The 17,998-nt window shown below is 51.0% G+C and overlaps 1 protein-coding gene across 3 annotated transcripts in view; it reads right to left on the minus strand.

The window, feature by feature from the left end:
• Positions 1–17,998, minus strand: part of FSTL4 (follistatin like 4) — a 435,486-nt gene that overhangs the window by 110,030 nt on the left and 307,458 nt on the right. The gene's annotated exons all lie outside the window — the stretch shown is intronic.

A 17,998-nucleotide genomic window follows, 5' to 3' on the forward strand; every position in this document is an offset into this window, starting at 1 on the left:
GGAAACCTCCATGCGTGCTTAACTGCCAGCCACCACCCGTCTTTGCTGCAGTCACCTGTGGACTCTGGGTGATGCCGCAGCCCATTTCCCACATTGTAGCCTATGGCTCACAGTCTCCCCTACACGCCACCTGTGTTAGCGCCGGGCGAGCGAAACACCCAAGGTCATTACCTGCCCACTCTCCACCTTACACGCCCTCACTCCACGGCCATATCCTGGTGTCCAGACACTGTCATTACAAACAACGGCAGCCTGAAAAGTCACATCTTTGGGCATCCTACTCTCTGATCACCTCCCATCTCTTCTGTTTTATTCTGTTTGGTATCCAGACTCCAAGAATTCTTCAGCCCCACCAGGAATCTACTGGCCAACATGAGTAAGGTTGGTTCCTGGCCCCAAGAGGTTCACTCTTCTATGGGAAAATAAGACGTGTGCAAAAACAAGGCAGAAGGCTGTGGGACAGTTGTCTGTCACCCGTTGTGAGGTTGCTTCCTCCTTACCATGGAATTTAAATCGCTGGAATGATACTGTTGCACACACTCAATTCCCTTACCTCCTCTTGACAACCCCCCCAGCCCTGGTGAAATCTGTCTGGGTGCTGTCTGCTTACATGCGGGTAGCTGAACATGCTGGGGAGACAGCCACCCTGCTGACTAGTCTCACTTTGGATTCAGGACTAGGACCCTTAAGTGGGTCCCAAATGCTGCCCAGAGATCACACCGCCTCCTCTGCATCTGTCCCTCTTTCATTCTCCTACACAATTGTTCCCGACCTTCTTCTCCCTCCTCAGATTCCACATCTCCTCCCCCATCCTCATGCTCAGCCATGACCTTGCTTCCTGATTCACTGAGAAAACAGATGTCTGCACACGCGCCCACCACACCGAACCACCCATCTCTATCTGCTCACACGCTCAGGCTTTTTTCTTGTTAACTGGGTCTGCCGCCCATGCATCTAAGACAACCCCCCAACCTGGGCCCTGGATTCCACCTCCCCTTGCCAACTCGAAGAAGTCATTCCGGTTGTGCTACCTCTTCCTTCCACAGCCTCAGTTTCCCCTTTCTACTTGACTCTGCTCATCCACAGACATGTGGTTGCTCCTGTGTGTTTACAAAAACCTTCTTGGCCCTACTATCCCTTTAGCTACTGCCCTATTCTGTTCTTTGCTGCAGAACTTCTCAGAAGAGTTCTCTACACTTAGTTTCTCCAGTTCCTTTCTTCCCATTCCATCTTAAACCCAATCCAATGAGACTTTTGTACCCCCTTCCCATCGCATTGCATGGAAACTGCTTTTCAAGCCAAAGACCTCCAAACTGCTAAAGCAAGTAGTTCTTATCTCATCTTCTTTGTCCCCACCTTAACCAAGCTCTTGGCACTTGGCACAGATGACCGCTTCCTGACTCACTCTTCTCTTGGCTCCCAGGTCATTGCACTTGCCGGGGTTTCCTCCCACCTCTCTGGCAATTTCCTCTCATTCTTTTTTGGGGCCCCCGCTCCTCTTCCTGACCTCTTCTCACTGGAGGCTCTTAAGGCTCAGTCTTGGCTTCTCTTCTCTATTCACATTCACCCACTCAGTGACCTCATCCAACTCATAGCTGTAAACTCTGTCAGTATGCTAAGAGTTTCCAAGTTTCCATCTCCAGCCTAGACCTGTCCCCTGAACTCAGTCTCGTCTATCCAACTGCCTGTTCATCATTGCCACTTTAATGTCTGATAGCATCTCAAGTATGCCCCCAAATTAACTCCTGATCTTCCCTCCCAAACCTCCTCCACCCATGGTCTCCTCCGTCTCAGTTAATGGCAATGCCATCCTTCCAGTCCTCATGCCCAAAATCTTGGAGTCATCCTGAACTCTTTTCTTTTTTCATAATCACATGCAACTCATCAGCAAATCTCTTTGGCACCACCCTTCAGAATATACTCAGGATCCAACCTCTCCTTATCACCATCGTACCCATTACCTGGATTATTGCAACAGACTCCCAACTTATCTATCTGCTCCTACTTTAGCCCTGTACCCATCTTTTCTCAAAACAGCAGCCAAAGTGCTTCCTTTAAAATATAAAGTCAGATTACATCTCTTCTCTACTCGAAACCCTCCAATAACCTAGTTGCAACCATTGTGAAAACAACAGTGCTTAGATTAGCGTCCAGGGGCCCCCAGGATCTCTGACCCTCCCCCAGCTTCCCACACCACTCCCACCATCAGACCTATGCTTACCTAGGGAGCTAAGACATATCTTCCCCCAGTGACTGGGTGGCGCGTGCCCTCACCCCTTCAACCTGGCTCACATAGCCTCTCTGGATGAGGCTTTCCCTGGGCTGTCGTATTTAATTTTACCCACCCCTGCCCTGCCCTGCCCTGCCCTGCCCTACCCTGCCCTGCCCTGTCCTCTGTGTTGCTGTTCTCAAAAGTACTTCTCATGTTGTAATCTATGCTCCCATTGTTGTTTATCTGTGACCCCTCCCTGCAATGCAAGTTCCGTGAGCATGAGTTTTTGAAACCTGTTGAATCTCTGCAGCCTAGAAATAGCTCCTGCCAGAAAGTATTTGTGTAAATGACTGTGCACTGCTTCCAGGGCTAAGCGCTTTTCACCTGCAGGCCAGCCTTGGGGGCTGTGGCTGGTGGGGACACTGTAGCCTCAGGTGTATGTTCTGCAGAGGGCACCTCTGAGGTCACATGGGCAGGGAATACCTGCCTACCTTGATGGCATCAGGAAATCTTCCAGAGTTCATAATTGCACCCTTTTATGGCAAACATTTTGAAAAAAACTCTCTACAGGAGAAAATAGGACAATTTTTCATGCCAAATAGTGTCACCAAAAAAAAAAACACCTGATTTTGCACAAATGGTATCCTACATGCAGGATTTCAAAGCATTTTGCAAATGTGTATTAATTGGTTATTACAACATCCCTGCCAGACAGAGGAAGAATCAGTCTCCTGAATAAGAAAACACTTGGTTTTCATGATTAAATCAGGCACAAGTATGGAATGTGTGAGCCCCAGGGTTCCAGGAGCAGAGGAGGGTGCTTCCACCTGTCCTCAAGCCAAGGCTCGGTGGAACTCCTGGGTGGCAGGTGGCCTTCTCAGATGTGCTGATGGAGTGCTAGAGCCATCATGCATGGGTTGGAATTTTTGGTCTACTGGGTGACCACAGGCAATTATTTAATCTCTCTGTGCTTCCGGTTCTTCACCTCTAAAATGAGACACGTGGTATCTTTTTCACAAGGATTGAATGTCACTAAATGAGATAACGTTAAGCTGCTTAACACTCAGGAAATGTTATTAGTAATAACAAATGTCAGAGCACAGCCACACAGCCTCCTGCTCCCTGCCTCCTTCATGAGAATCTCATGCTCCTGACTGGCCCCAGCTCCCACAGAGGTGTAGAGTAGGCACGTGGAGCATCAGGAAGTACTTGTCAAATTGGGGTTAGGACCGCTGAGACCTCACTGTAGCCCTTCCTGGACTCTGCTGGGTAGCACAGATTCTAGAAGCCAGGGTGTTTCTGAATGGGCTGGCCCTTGTGGGACAGGATGCCATGTGGGGTGGGCAGCATTGGGACCAGCAGTCCCCTATCCCTAGCCACTGGTACCTGCAAGGCCAACACCTGCCAAATTTGAGATACCAGAGGGGTCTCCTGAAACAGACACTGGTGACCAAAATTGTCTAGAATGACTTGAGAGGCAGCAGAGCTTAGTAGGTGAGAGCATAGGCTTTGTCTATTTATAAAGACACATGCACACGTATGTTTATTGCACTGTTCACAATAGCAAAGACTTGGAACCAACCCAAATGCCCATCAGTGAGAGACTGGTTAAAGAAAATGTGGCACATATACACCATGGAATACTATGCAGTCATAAAAAAGGATGAGTTCATGTCCTTTGCAGGGACATAGATGAAGTTGGAAACCATCATTCTCAGCAAATGAACCTAAGAACAGAAAACCAAACACCGCATGTTCTCACTCATAAGTGGGAGCTGAACAATGAAAACGCATGGACACAGGGAGAGGAACATCAAACACTGGGGCCTGTCGAGGGGTGGGGGGCTAGGGGAAGGATACATTAGGAGAAATACCTAATATAGATGACGGGGTGATGGATGCAGCCAACCACCATGGCACGTGTGTACCTATGTAACAAACCTGCATGTTCTGCACATGTACCCCAGCACTTAAAGTACACTAATAAAAAGAAAAGAGCATATGCTCTGAAGGTGAACTCCTGGGTTTAAACCCTGCCCTGTAACTCTCTAGCTGAGAAGTGGGCAAGTTACTCTGGCATGGTGTCTCTGGGCCTTATCTATAAAAAGGGGATAATGATAGTTCCTTTCTCATAGATTGTTGCAAGCATTAATGAATTCACTTAGAATAGCTTAGCATCAACTATCAGTGCTGTATGATTAGCTGAAATTAATTAAGTGGCTTCAGAGGCAAGCTCTGCAACACGTGGGGAGCCCTGCAATGCTCTGCTCCGAGGCGTGCGATGCCTCTACACCAGGTGCATGGTGTCTGCCCATCCAGCCAACACTCCATCGTGGGTGGGCTTCCCCACTGTGGACCCTGGACTGTTTTCTTAGCAATCAACTTGCAGACAGGATGACAGGGTCAGGCTTGTCACATCACCATTCTCTTCCCAGGGCCCCGTCTAGAACTTGCCTGGGGCAGATGCTAGACGTGAATGGATACATGAGAGCAAATATCCACCTGTCATGTTGCTTTAATTTGGTGCATTCCCTTAAACTCCTGCCTACTCAGAGCTGAAGCCCAAGAGCTTCCTAACCTGTTGGCTTTGTGACTTCAAAGGCCATGTCTGTCACATCTGAGAGCAGGAAACTCAGCCATGGTGCTGATCCATGTGGCACCTGTGGGGGTGTCTCAGTTCACTCTGTAAGCTTATTGTCCTCTGCAGAGACCTGAGGGACGGCCGCTTGTCAGCCCACTCACCCTGGAAGTTCCCATGGCATCAGTGCATCATCTGAGGATCAGGAACTGGGGCTGGAGTCCAGGAGGCCAGTCCCTTCGGTGAGACTGAGGCCCAGGCCAGAGCCTCTGTGGCTGTGTCACTGTAAAAATCACACTGCTCCTCTGGGATGAGGACCACTCCCTGCAGCCTGGGCATCTTGGCAAACATTTTGTTTGTAGACATTACAGAGCCTGTAAGGGCCTGAACCTTCTGAGACACTGTTTTCAAAAGGAACAGGTTGGGTGCAGTCAGTCTAGTGTAATGCAGACCTTTTAAAGTCACGCTGCTAAGATGAGGGCCTGGGAATATTTCATCTGCTCAGCTGCCTGGCCAGGGCTGCTTAGAGAGGGGCTGGAGCCTGTGGTCTCGAGGCCAGGGATCATAGGCTTGGACTGAGTCTGGCAAGATCAGTTACCTCTCCTGACTTCAAAGGGATGTATGCACATGCTTGCGAAGGCTCAGGAAGGGCCCGCATGGCCAGATGTCCCCAGCCCCTTCCGCTATGTCAATTTAATGCTGAGTTCCTCCCTCCTCTCAAAAACCACTACTGCCTGGAGCCCTTAACCAGCAGCACATCTAGCTGCTTTGAGTTTCCCGCTCCTTGTGCTGTCTCTGCTTCCCCTTCACATGGGCTGCCTTCAAATTCTAACCAGGCGGTGGCTGGCAGGTGGGAGGCAGGGAGGCTGTGGAGAGTCTGGCATGAATTTTCCAAAGTGGACAGTCAGCCTCTGAATGATGGAGAGCTGACTCTGGGTCTGGGGGCCGTGCTCAGCCCAAGCCTTTATTGTTAATTTAGAGAATGCAAGGGAAACATCCAGAGTGGAAGCCCATTCGCATTCCTTTCCAATTAGATGCAGCTACCAACTGCTTCTCCAACCAGCAGAAGCCAGCGCTCCTGGAAAGGCTGCCCCATCACCGCTCCTCCTTGTGTCTGGGAAGGTGTGTGCACATCTTTGGTTGAAGGCAAGGGGAGATAGGTGCTTTGTGACTGGGGGGCTGGAGAGGGTGAGACTCAGGATAAATGAGCAGTACTTTGAACTGCATGGGATACAATCAGTCAGGACACTGTCTACAGGGCAGTCATCTGCATTTAGCCTGGGACACATTGGGTTGCCTCAAAGGCTGCCTTTAAGGTGTGGCCATTATTGCTCCCTTTCCAAAGCCCCGCCTTCCTCAAAGCTGGCCCTTCTGCCACTGAACAGTCCACATTTTCTGTGTTTTCTCAAACTCAGAAGCCTTTAGCTTTACCAGGAAGCTCTATCCATCACTTGCCCATCATTCACAGGACAGTCATTCTATAAACACTCCAAGCGCTCAAGCCTCAGGGGTGTCTGTGGAGGCCTGGGCTGCAGGATGGCTGGATCCAGCCGCACCTTGCAGCTACTCTGCTCCCCCTGCACTGGGGGACGTGAGGAAGGAGACACGGCGGCCGCAGTCTCCCACAGGGACCGAGTCTGCTTGTTACCAAGTCCACTTGTTCACTCAGCACCTCCAGGTGTCAGGGGTGGTGGGGCCCTGGGTCAGCGTGGCTCTGGAGCTTTCTAGATGCTGAGTTATCTAACCTGTAGTCCTTTTAGGCCCAGTTCCCCCACCACCCCCATTTGTTCTGTCTGAGCCAGGCAGGAGTTGACTCCACTGCCCCTGAAATCCCCTACCATGCCCTGAGCGTGGAGCAGTGGCCTCCCCAGCTGTGGCCTGGTGCAGCTTCTGCCTGGACAGTATTCAGCCTGGGGCTTCCTGAGAGCCCCTCTGAAGGCTGTCAGCTTTTGCCAAGGTGTCAGCAAGTTACCCCAAGGGATGGGTGCTCGGAATACATGAAAGGCAGGGATGTGACTTTTGTTTCCAAGCCATCGTTTCCTGATGTTGAACCTGCTATCAAGCATCAGCACATTTCCAAGCACCATGGCACAGAGGAGGACCATTGAGGGTCAGGACCAACACCAGGGCTGGGCATGGCTCAGAAGAGGAATCTCTGGAGGTGCATGTATTTGTGGGAGCTGAGAAGGGATGGATATTTGATGGGGTTTGGGTTTGAGAGGAGGCAGCTCTCCATGGGATACCTGTTCTGAGTAACAGGTCTGCTGCTTGGGGCCCCGCTTTCTCGGTGGAGCTAGAAGCCCTGAGCTTTGTCAGGAGGTTGGATGCGTCAACTGCTGTGGTTCTGCAGGACAGTAATCCTGCTCCTTTCATGCTGTCATCTGAAAGGGACCCAGGAAAAATGTGGCTGAAAACACCTGCAACACATGGACTTCAGGACTCAGGAAGGATGCCAGTGCAGGGGCCCTGCCCTCTGCAGCAGCACAGGTGAGCAGCTCCCAGAGAGGGTCTGCCTCACCGAGCCCACCCTCTGCCCACTCCAGAGTCACACATCACGGGGGAAGACACAAAGACTCCAAAGAGTCCTGGCTGGAGCGAGAGTGCAGCCAGCGTCCTGCCAAAGTGCTCAGGTCTGGAACTGGCACACCTGGCTGTGAGTTGGGTTCTGTGGTCCCCAGCCTCCTTGGGCCTCGGTTTCTTTATTTTTGGAACTAGGTCAGGAGAGGGGCTGCCTGCCAAATGCCTCGCATGGCGTCTGGCAGGCAGTGAGTGCTTAGTCTGCGGTGGTTGCTGGGAAGCAATGGGCTCTGGAGAGCCATTAGCAACTCTCTAGTGGAGGCTCTGTCTGAAGGGGTCTGGAAGATGAGTGAGCCCAGAGATGCCACTCAGAAGAACATGGGGTGGGATCGGAGGTGCTGCATCATACACTGCCTGTCCCACCACCTGTGGAGGGGGAGAGAGTCCTTTGGGCCCCATTCCCACTGTACCCGGATGCGATTTGCAGTCCCAACAAGTGTATAACGGTTGTTCTGCCTGCAGCACCTGTCTGAGGACAAACTGCCCATGCCATCTGGAGAAGAACGGCTCTCCAAGGGCACAGCTTGCAGGCTGCCCTGGGCGCTAGCACAGAGGCCCCCTTGCACCTTCCCTGGGCGGGTCTACATGGGGAGTGGGCACTGGATGGAACCATCCAGTGGTCCCATCAGTGTTGAAGTTGTGGTTGAAGCCAGAAATGGAAAGCCATTACCAAGTACCCCCATGCTAAAGAGTGACAGAAAGCCACCTCATCGTGGTGACCAAACTGGTGACTGGTCCTCAGCTCATTGCCCTCCTCAGCCCACAGCCAGAGGAAGATTTGGATTCACTGGGAAGTCTGAGTGGAGGAGAACGAAACTCTTCTCCTGCTGAGTCCGGCCTGTAGTTCCACAAACTAGTTAGGAGTGATCGCTTGTCCCAGTCGAAATCAGAATCCCAAGGGTCCAAAGATGCTATCAGCCTTCAGATGTAAAGTCAAAAGTCTGGGACCCCCAGAACCCCACCAAATCCTGTGTGAGCTAAATGGGAACTCGGGGCTGTGAGCATATGGGTTAGGCACGTCTCCTTCTACGCAGACTCAGAACATTTGCTCCTTTATCCACAGGGAAGATCTCCCATTGATTTATTCCCACGCTGCACTTGTGATGACCTTTCTCTTCCTGCTTATCGAGAACACAAATAAATAGCCAGAAAGATCAACTTCCACAGCCACTGTTATCCTCTGACTTCACATGTCCTTCAAAAAGGGGAAATCAGGTAAGACTTGGGTACAGACACTTAACTGCAAAGCACATTTTAATCCCAGTCCACCTCTTGCCTTGGGTCTCCTTACGGTATCCAGAGAGCCTCTGGGAGGCATTTGGTAAGGGCTCATCAGATGCTGTTATAAAGGGCGTTAAGGGTGGCTTGGCACTGTCCCATAGAAGGCCAGCTTTGGGGGAAATAGAAGTCCCACCAGGACAGCAGGGAGTAAACGGGAGCATGGTGCCAAGCCGAGGGGTGACTGCAGGTTCCATGGCCCCTCTCTGTCCCCCAGCCACTGCTCACAGACCACAGTGTGGAACCATGGTAGGCCGCTCACCCGCCATGTGCCACGTATGGGCAATAGGATGACTCCACCATCGAGGGGAACCCTCAGGTCTGTCCATTCTCTCTGGGAACTGCCACGACAGCTCTAAACATTTTCTCTTTACTATAATTTTTGAAAAAGTCCACGATGGTCTTTAATCCCTATGTTAACTGATTGTCAAGCATGTGCTCTGTGCCAGGCTAAATGCCCACTGCATGGAAAGTGCTAGGTTCCTCTCCCCTGCTCTGCTGGCCTTGTCCTCCTGCTGGAGCAAAAGCCTTGGGCCATAACCATCCTGGCGGCTCTCAGAGGTCACCCCGACTTTCCCTTTGGCCTTTTGTGCCTCGTGGGTTTGTTACTGTCTTGTCCTGCTGCGATCTTTGCATATACTCACTAGTCCTGTAGCCTCTGCCTGTATTTCAACCACCTGCTGACTCTCCTGCTCTCAGCCTGCCTCCGTCCTCCACCCAGAGTGAGGGTGGGAATGGCTGGCCTCTGGGCTAGCAGAGGTGCTCCTTAGCCTTTGGGGCTGAAGAGCTGCTCAGTAAGGGCCACGATAAGTAGGGATCAGTATTGCCGATGCTGAGAAAATCTCAGATGGGGCACTGGCCCATCTTCTGGGGTTTCCAGCTCACTCCTCATCTGCTGCTTCAGGCAGGCCAGAGTAGCTCAGACGTCCAGTACCTCTCTCGGCCTCTCCAGGGACTGTCTGTCCCAGGGCTTGGCTCTCCAGCCAGCTCCTATCAGGAGCCACTTTGGTGTTGAGGCTTCTGAGTGCCTCAGGCCTGAGTGTGGCCCACAGCTGTTCACCCAGTCAGTCGCCATGTCCCAGGTGAGTGGAGTTCCTCTTACATCCCCACCACCCCCTAACCCCAGGACACAGCTTGTTCCCATGTAGCCCACAAGCTGGGCCTTGTAGTAGTGGTGGCGGGGTCTTGTAGGGCACGGTCATGGCCTGAGAACAGGGGACTGGAGAGAAAGGAAAGATCAACAAGCTAGAGAACCAGTGACTGAGCCCTAAGCATCCTTCCTAGGCTGGTACAACCTCAGGCAAGATTTACCTTTCCGAAACATGCCACGGTGGGTCTTCTCCACACCTCAGGACATCTGGTCATAATCAGGCACCTCAGAGCTCATACCACCGCACCCACACTGAGACAGGGGTAGTGCTGGCAGGCCAAGGAGGCAGAGGGCTGGGGGACACTCCCTGTTTCCCTCAGTTTGCTTTCTGGGCTCCTACCTGGAGCTTGGGAGGTAGTCTCAGCCATGCAAAGATCATCCTTGAGATGCAAGCTCTGGACGGCGCAGGCATCCCCACCCTAAGCCCTGCCAACACTCCAATCCAAGGGAGCAAGCTGAGAAATGGGGAATGTGACCTTCAGTGCTTAATTGCATGTTGAAGTCCTCACAAAAGCTTTGCAAAAACATGGAGATTTATGAGGACGATACGGTGCTATCCTAGTAAAAAGCTGACATTTAAATTGTTCTCATTTTATATCTTTGTAATGAAATTCTTTGTTTCCTCTGCAGCCATTTTTGGGTATTTACTAACATTCAGAGAACTCTCTGCTGCATGCAGAATTTTGAGTTTCATGATGTCAGCCTGGGCTGTGTGACACATGAACACGAGACTGCTCTGCAGCTCCCGGGGGAGTTCTTACCCCAGGAATAGCAAAGGACAAGGTGTCCAGCCACCCTGCTCCCACCTCTCCCTTCAAGAGGAGGGTTTTAAAAAAATCACCAAAGCTTCATATTTTAATGAGTTTTCTTTGCAATTTGTATATAATAGATTTTCAATAACAACCTGTAATTAGTTCATTTCCTACTATTCAATTGCTCTGCATGGAGGAGGCCATTGACAGCTTCCAGCTGGGATCTTTAAAAATGGAAAGTGCTTGAAGACTCAGCTCCAGACAATGACTAGAAAGTGCTGGGCTCCACCATGCAGCTGTTAGAAGTAACCTACTGTGACGGGAAAGGGACAGTCTGGGTCTGAAATTTCCAAGTGTGGGAGAAGAAACTGGTGCAGGGTGCACTGACCAGCACTCATCAGTTCTGCTTCAGAATTGAGCCCTCCGTGGTGTAATGGGGGACACAGATTGTTCCACCCAGAACCCCAACACATAGGTAGGGGGCCCCATTCCTGCCACCCTGTTCTTCATGGGGATGAGGACTCTTTAGACACTTGCCAAGGAGCTCCTGATGGCTTTTCCTACACAGCAGGGGCAGCTGGTGGGGGCGAGGGTGCATGCTCTCAGCTGTGTTTCTGTCTTTATATAGCCAGGGAGAGCCAAGAAGGACCAAGTCCAGACCCCAGGACATCAGTTCCTAGGAGGCCTTAGATAACAGCTCTGCTCACTTGTCTGTCCTGACAGTCATCACTGGAGGCCTTCAAAGGCCATGTCCAGCTCTCTGGCTGATACTCAGTCCCCTCTCCAGTGGCTTGTAGGCTGGCGAGCCTACAGTGATGGGAACTCACCACTCCCTGGGCAACTCTGGAGAGGCTGGGGAGGGTCTCCCTCAGAGCTGAGCTAAGCCTGACTTCTCCAAGCCCTGGCCTCTGAGTTCTGCCCCTGGGGTCCTAACTGTGGTGGTGGCCTTTCTACCCTGGGTATTGCCTCCACCCTCACTCGAGCCTCTTGCCTCTTGGGATTACACGCTGCCCCCACCTGCCTGGGATGCCTTTTTACTCACCTTCTGCCTGGTCATCTCCAGCTTGGCATTCAGGTCTCTGCTCCAATGTCCTTTCCTGACTTCTCTGGGGACATTTGGTCCTCCTGCACTCAGGATGCTCCCTTAGTTTATTGTTTATTGGGTCATCTTTCTGTCCCCCCGCCCCGCCCCCTGCCTCTCTACCCAAGTGGCAAGCTCCTCATGGGCAGAGCCTGCTTTGGTCTTGCTCACAGCTGAGTCTCTGCCTGGTGCTTCCCAGAGTGTGGGCTCTGTGAGCGTTTGCTGGCCTAATGCCACCTCATCTTCCACGGTTTTCCTCCTCCTAAGCTTCCCGACCTCAATTCCCGACCCTTTCTTTGTGCTGCTCTCCCTGCCCTGGTCAGGCTCCTCTGAAAGGCTCTGGTTGGTGGCCTGCCCCTTCAATGCCACTCCATGCCAAGAATATGGATGGGAGAGGAGACTGGGCCTGTCCCTCCCTGCCTGGGAGCTCGCCCTCCTTTCAGAGAGCCTCGGTCCACACTAGCTTCTGAGCAGACCCGCCAGCCTTCCCACAGTGGTTTTCCTTCCACATGTCTGCCCTGATCTGTGGGGATCTTGGGTATTTGTGGCCGATGACTTTTCTCCAGAGGCCCGCCCTGCCAGCCTGCCAGGGCCCAGCATGGAAATACAAGCCCATATTCAATGCCTCAGAATTATTTCCAAGATGTGCAGATTTGCAGAGCCAGCAAAGCTGACCTCCTGGTGAGGTGGCAGGAGTTGGGCTGGGTGGGGGTGCTAGTCCTGGGCTGCTGAAGCCAGGGTCTGCTGCATCAAGAGGGATGTGGCTGTGGGCCAGCAGGTGTGCAGGGCTGAGCAGGAGCCCTCCTTGGCACACACAGTTGCTGGAGGTGGAGGTAATTATGCAGCTTGCCAGCCAGCTGACCAGAGCACTTACTCTGAGGAGGGCCGAATGGCCAGTTAGCGGCCCTGGGGTCAGGATGAGAGCTTTCTAGTGTGAGTTGCTTTTGTCTTCAATAAGGTGTCATTAGCCCATGTGAGAAGCAGGGGCTCCCCTCACACCCAGTTGCTCATCCAGTGATTAGGGATATTGGGGCTGGGGATATCCAGCTGGCCTGGTCCAGCCATGCTGATGCTTCTCTATCAGGGGTCCCAGTTGTGGAGCATCAACAAGGCACTTCCTCTGCCCCTGCTTTCTCAAGGCCCCCCGGAGGCATGCAGACACCCTCTGGGATCGCTGGCCACAGCTGCATGTCTGGACTCCTCTGCTTGCCTGATGCGTTTCTCCATGTCTTTCTTGCCCTCAATGAGCTTTACTAAGGACTTCCTGGGTGCCATACCCCATGCTGAGCAGGAGAACTGGATGACTGAAGCAGCGTCTATCCTCAGGGAGACCACGGTCTGAAGGGGGAAGGACAGCAATGGCATGGCACAGGGCGATGGGGCACACACGGAAATCTTCATCATCACCCTCACTGCTGCCATCATTGACTGGTTAATTTTGCCTAACACTTACTATCGGCAAAGTCTCATGCTAATCACTTCACATGAATTAGCTCTTTTAGTCCTGAATAACCCTGTGCATGGTTGCTGTTCCCATTTAGAGACAGGAAACTTGAAGCTCAGTTTAATCTCTGGTGGGGAGCTGTCCAAAGTCATACAGCTAGTTGCAGAATAAAGATTCAAGACCAAGTCTAGCTTGAACTCTGGAGTCCACACTCCTAACGATCAGGCCACAGCCTTGCTAACCCAGGGCTGTGGGCACACAGAGGAAAGTGTGTGGTGGGGCTTGGTGGAGGAAAGAGAAATTGAGGAACACCTCTTGGAGGAGAAGACCACTGAGTTGGGGCTTGAAGTTTAGGGAAATCACTGTGAAGACAGTGAGAGTCTCTTCAAAGGAGAATGCAGATGTGTTACAAAGTTTGTTTAAATGCATGAGAACGTTCTAGAATCAGACGTGCCCATTGAATCCTGACTCTGCTACCTGCTGGCTGTGTGACCTTCGGTTAGCTACTTCCCTGAGTTTCAGTTTCTTCATCTGTAAGACTGGACATAATGTACAGAGCTGACACATGTTAAATGTTGGGTATCACTTTATACAACTGGAGCACTAAGCCTGTGACTAACTACAGTGATACTAACAAGCAAAGTCATTCAAATGGTACACAGACTGTGCGCCCCGTCCTCCAGTGCTGGCCTCTGGAGACTCAGCAAGCTCACATGGAAGGCTCCTTGAAGCCTCTCTATGCACTTGAAGTCAGGACAGCACCCCCACTTCTGTCTCTGGGAGGGGGTGGTGAGTTTCACACCTCTGTCTTCCAATTTTCAATTCCTCCCTTGGCCACTCCAGCTTTAACTGTTTTGTGGCCCTGAGAAAATGAGGGACCAAGGGCAGTGAATCAGTTTTTTGGCCACTTTATTTGCAAGTCCTGTGTGAGAAAACCAGTGTCTCCCTTTGGGGTTGGGGGGCTCACTGGCACCCAGAGTCTCGGCTTCAACCAAAACCGAGACCAGCCCATAGGCATTGTCTGCTCTCCAAATTCAGGAGCTGAGTAAATTCAGATAAAATTTTTGATGAACCCCATGCTATTTAAAATCTTGTTACTTAGTATCCAAAACTCAGGAACTAAATGGAGTAGCACATAGCAGTATCCTTGCCATCTAAGCTCCTCGTCTCAACTAACCCTACACAGATAGAGAGCCAGATAGATCTGGGTAGTGAGGATGCCCGTGTTTGCTTATTTTACCATCCTGCTCAACACAGGGTGGGTGTGAGGACTGGCTGAGATAGCGTGTGCGGAAATTGGGTATGGGGCCAGGCACTGTTAGTTTCAGAGTACAGTGGCATGGAAAGTGAAGCTGCACCCTCCTTTCATTTTGCAGCAGTGATGGTGAAAAAACGGCTGTAAATTCACCAGGGGACCACATCATCTGTTTCATAGAGCTGCCCTGGCTAGAGTGGTAGTGCTGTAGGTGAAAACACTGTTTTCCTTTCTGTTTGCCTGGAGCTTACACATGCCAGAAGTGAGGGAGGCTGTCTGGCTCCCCCATATTCAGCACCCCAGGTCCTCCTGACACTCTGCCTGTGTGGTCCCGGGCTGTTAACACGTGAAGCCCTTTATCCTGCACTGCTAGCTGCTCAAAACCTTCCCAAGCAGCCAACAAATTCATGGGCTTTGCTCTCAGAGGAGTAATTAAAAGGACAACTATTTTCTAAAAAGCAGAAGAAACTTGCAATGAATTTAAAGTCAGAAAAATCCTTGTTTTAGCAACGTGTTTTCCCCTGATCCCAACCTGAGCATTCAGAACAGTGCAAAAACCAAGCATTATCGAGACATTTTTTAGATGAGCAACTTTGAGGTTAATTTACTATGATGAACAGACAGGGCCAGCACACATCCTGCTTATGGCAACCCTGGAGCCTGGGTCTCTGCCATGTCAGGGACAGGTGGCACCACTCCTTATTGGGGTGGCGGGGGGTGGCATGGGGAAAGGGAGGCAGAGGGCACGTGCTGGAGGAGGACACTGTGCCTTTACTTCCTAGATCAGCCTGTGGTTCAGCAAGCCAAAGCAATGCAAAGAGAATGTCTAGTTGACAAAAGGAGGAATGGGGGGCACCCTCATATTTCATTCCTGTCCCTGAACAGAGAGAGGCAATTGGGAGCCTTGGCTCCATATGACAATCAGAAAGAGATTGAACTACTCCCATGATTAGCCACTGCCTGCCACCCTGGATGAGGGTCACCTGTTCCTCAGAGCCAGGAATGGGTTGCAGCCCCACCACGAACCAGTTCAGCAGGAATAGCCACCGGCTGTGGGATTCCTAGCATCACCCGCCACCGGCTGCAGACGATGGCAAACATGGCCCAGCAGGGCCAGGCCAGTTGCATGGGAAGATGTGATTTAGGAGACCACCCCCACAAACCGCAAAAACTGATAAATACAACTTCCTTCTCTGGGGAAAACACCCCTAAACCCATCATCCCTTAGTAAAGAGATTGACTCTGCGTCAGTAGGTTACTGAGCTGGAGACACCCCACAGACCTCACCCTGCCTTGTACCCAAGGATGCTAGCAAAAGAGAGACTAGAAAATAAAATGTTAAAGCCTCAGTCTCTGCCAGCCCATCAGCTACAGTTTCTAAAATTAATCCAGAATGTTGTTGCTGAAATGTTTGAGATATTACTTTCTGGGTTTTAGTGAGATTTCTTTAATGCCCATCGATTGCTGGGTAATAATTTGTACCTATATGTCTCATTTCAATTACCTATTTAAAATTTGCTGAACCATAAATCTATTCCCAGAGCTATGGGAATTTAGTTGAGAGTTCCTGTGACTTTGAAAAACCATTGATCCTGTAGGCTCCAAATGGCTGCATGTCAAGCCTTTATAGTGGGGGTTAACTCATTTTGTGGCTTCCTTAATGGCTGCGAGTTTACGTTTTATTGCATATCTATTATTTGGGCTGGGCTGTGATGAATGGTTTGGCTGTCTGGTTCAAAACAAGTCCAAGGCAACAGCAGAATCTAATTTGCTTTAAAATGGAAGATTATAAAGCTTTTCAAACAACAATCCAGGAACGAAGGGAGCTGACGCCACATTGCTCTGTATGAGACATGTGGCTGGAGGTCAGGCGATGACGTCCCTCCCTTTCCAGTGTAGCTCATGTTTATAATGACCTTACTAGGGAAGCTGGGGAGTCCTTCTCTTTCACCATAGGCAATAGGGACGCTTCCATTTCCTTTAGAGGAAAGCCAAGAGCTTGCTGTTTGGCCCCAGACCCATTCCTAGGAACTGTGCTCATGCAGCAGAGGCTGCTGTGGTACCAGGTACCAAGATGGTGCCCAAGCAGTGCCATTCTCTGCTTAATGATGACATCCTGGGACATTAAGTAATGATGCCTGGTATCCCCCCAAATCCCTGAAGTCCAGTCTTGGCCTCTGGCTCTTAGAAGGCACTGAGCTTTTCCTTCATAACTCTTTTGGCAGAGGGGTCTGACTCAGAAAGCGTTTCTGGAATGTCTTGGAGCTATCCTCAGACCACGTGTTGCTGCCTTCCTGACTTGGAGAGCTGCTGTCCCTGTAACCTGCCCTAGCTGCTCTAGCCAACTCTTGTTCATGTTCCATGGAATCATCAAAGAGTCACAGTGTGGGGAGGCAGGTGGGGAGGATATTGCCAGAAATGGACTCCAAGGACAGGAGACAGGGTCTTGTCCAGTGACATGCAGGTCAGTGTTTAACAACTGGCTCCATAGATAAGAAAAAATGTCCCCCCTCCCCCTTTTTGGTAGCATATGTGTGGTGTGAATTTCTATGGTGTAAATATTCCCAACGTGGCCAGTTTAAAGCTACCAAGTGTTTAACTGTTGGCTTGCAAAATACCTGAACATTTAATGACGGGCTCTCATGAACCAAGTGTGGGGAGCTGTGGATACTTCTACACATTCCAAATGTATTTCCAGATGTATTTCTGGAAATAATCTCTTTGGCCTACAAGACAAACACCTCCACAGCAGGATAAGCCTATCAGTCACTCTCACCTTTTATGAATGAGCAGAAGCAGGTATGAGTTTTACTAGTGGGCAGGGAGGAAGATGACAGGGACCCTGAACAATCACAGTAAATGAAGCGAAGTGCTGGAACCAGGGGGTGGACTTTGGTACTAACGATGATATGAACTGGAAAGGCCCCTGCAACCACGCCAAGCTCACAAACGCTTCCCATAGGGAAGAATCATGTTTGTTTCTCTCATGTCATCCAAGCACCTCTCTATTTGCCACAAGAGCCCTTCTTCCCAACAAATCACAAGAACCCCTCTTCAGGCCTTGTGAAGGTGTGGAATAACAACAGCCCAAAGAGATGTCGCTCTGAAGCAGGAATACTTTGCTGGAAAATGGGACTCCATGTAAAGGCTGGGGTTGAGGGAGGATACCAGGCTCTGTGGCTCAGGGCACTCAGTGCCCCTGGGGTGGGGTGGGCTCGCACGCGCCTCCTGAATGCCAGGGCTTGCATTTAGGAACTGTGAGCTGGCAGGTCACACCCAAGTGTGTATGCATTGCCCACTTTAAGCAGAGCCTGAATATCTTCCAATGTAAGGGGCTTCATCTATTTTGGGCCAAGAATGTCCCCTCTAGTCTCCAGTACAGGCCCAGTACCATCCTTTCCTTTCCTTCCTGATGACCCCTGCCTGGAGCTCCGCAGGGCTCTTGTATCTTGCATTTCTTGAAAGCCCTGTCCCAGCACCGCCTGTGGTTAATGTAATCTCTTGGAAGACCACCTCAAGTAAAAGACACAGGCCCCATCCACTTCCATATGCACCAAGCACTCCCTGGAGGGGCACTCAGAGTACCTCCTCTGTTTTCAAAGAGCACCCACTTTCCCTTCTTCTCCAGGGATGCTCTGCCTCTCTTCACCTTGGACTCTCACTCTCCATTG

Source organism: Aotus nancymaae, unplaced genomic scaffold, assembly GCF_030222135.1.
Source record: "Aotus nancymaae isolate 86718 unplaced genomic scaffold, 86718_ANA_hifiasm-v0.15.2.pri h1tg000064l_1, whole genome shotgun sequence".
Lineage (NCBI taxonomy): Eukaryota > Metazoa > Chordata > Mammalia > Primates > Aotidae > Aotus > Aotus nancymaae.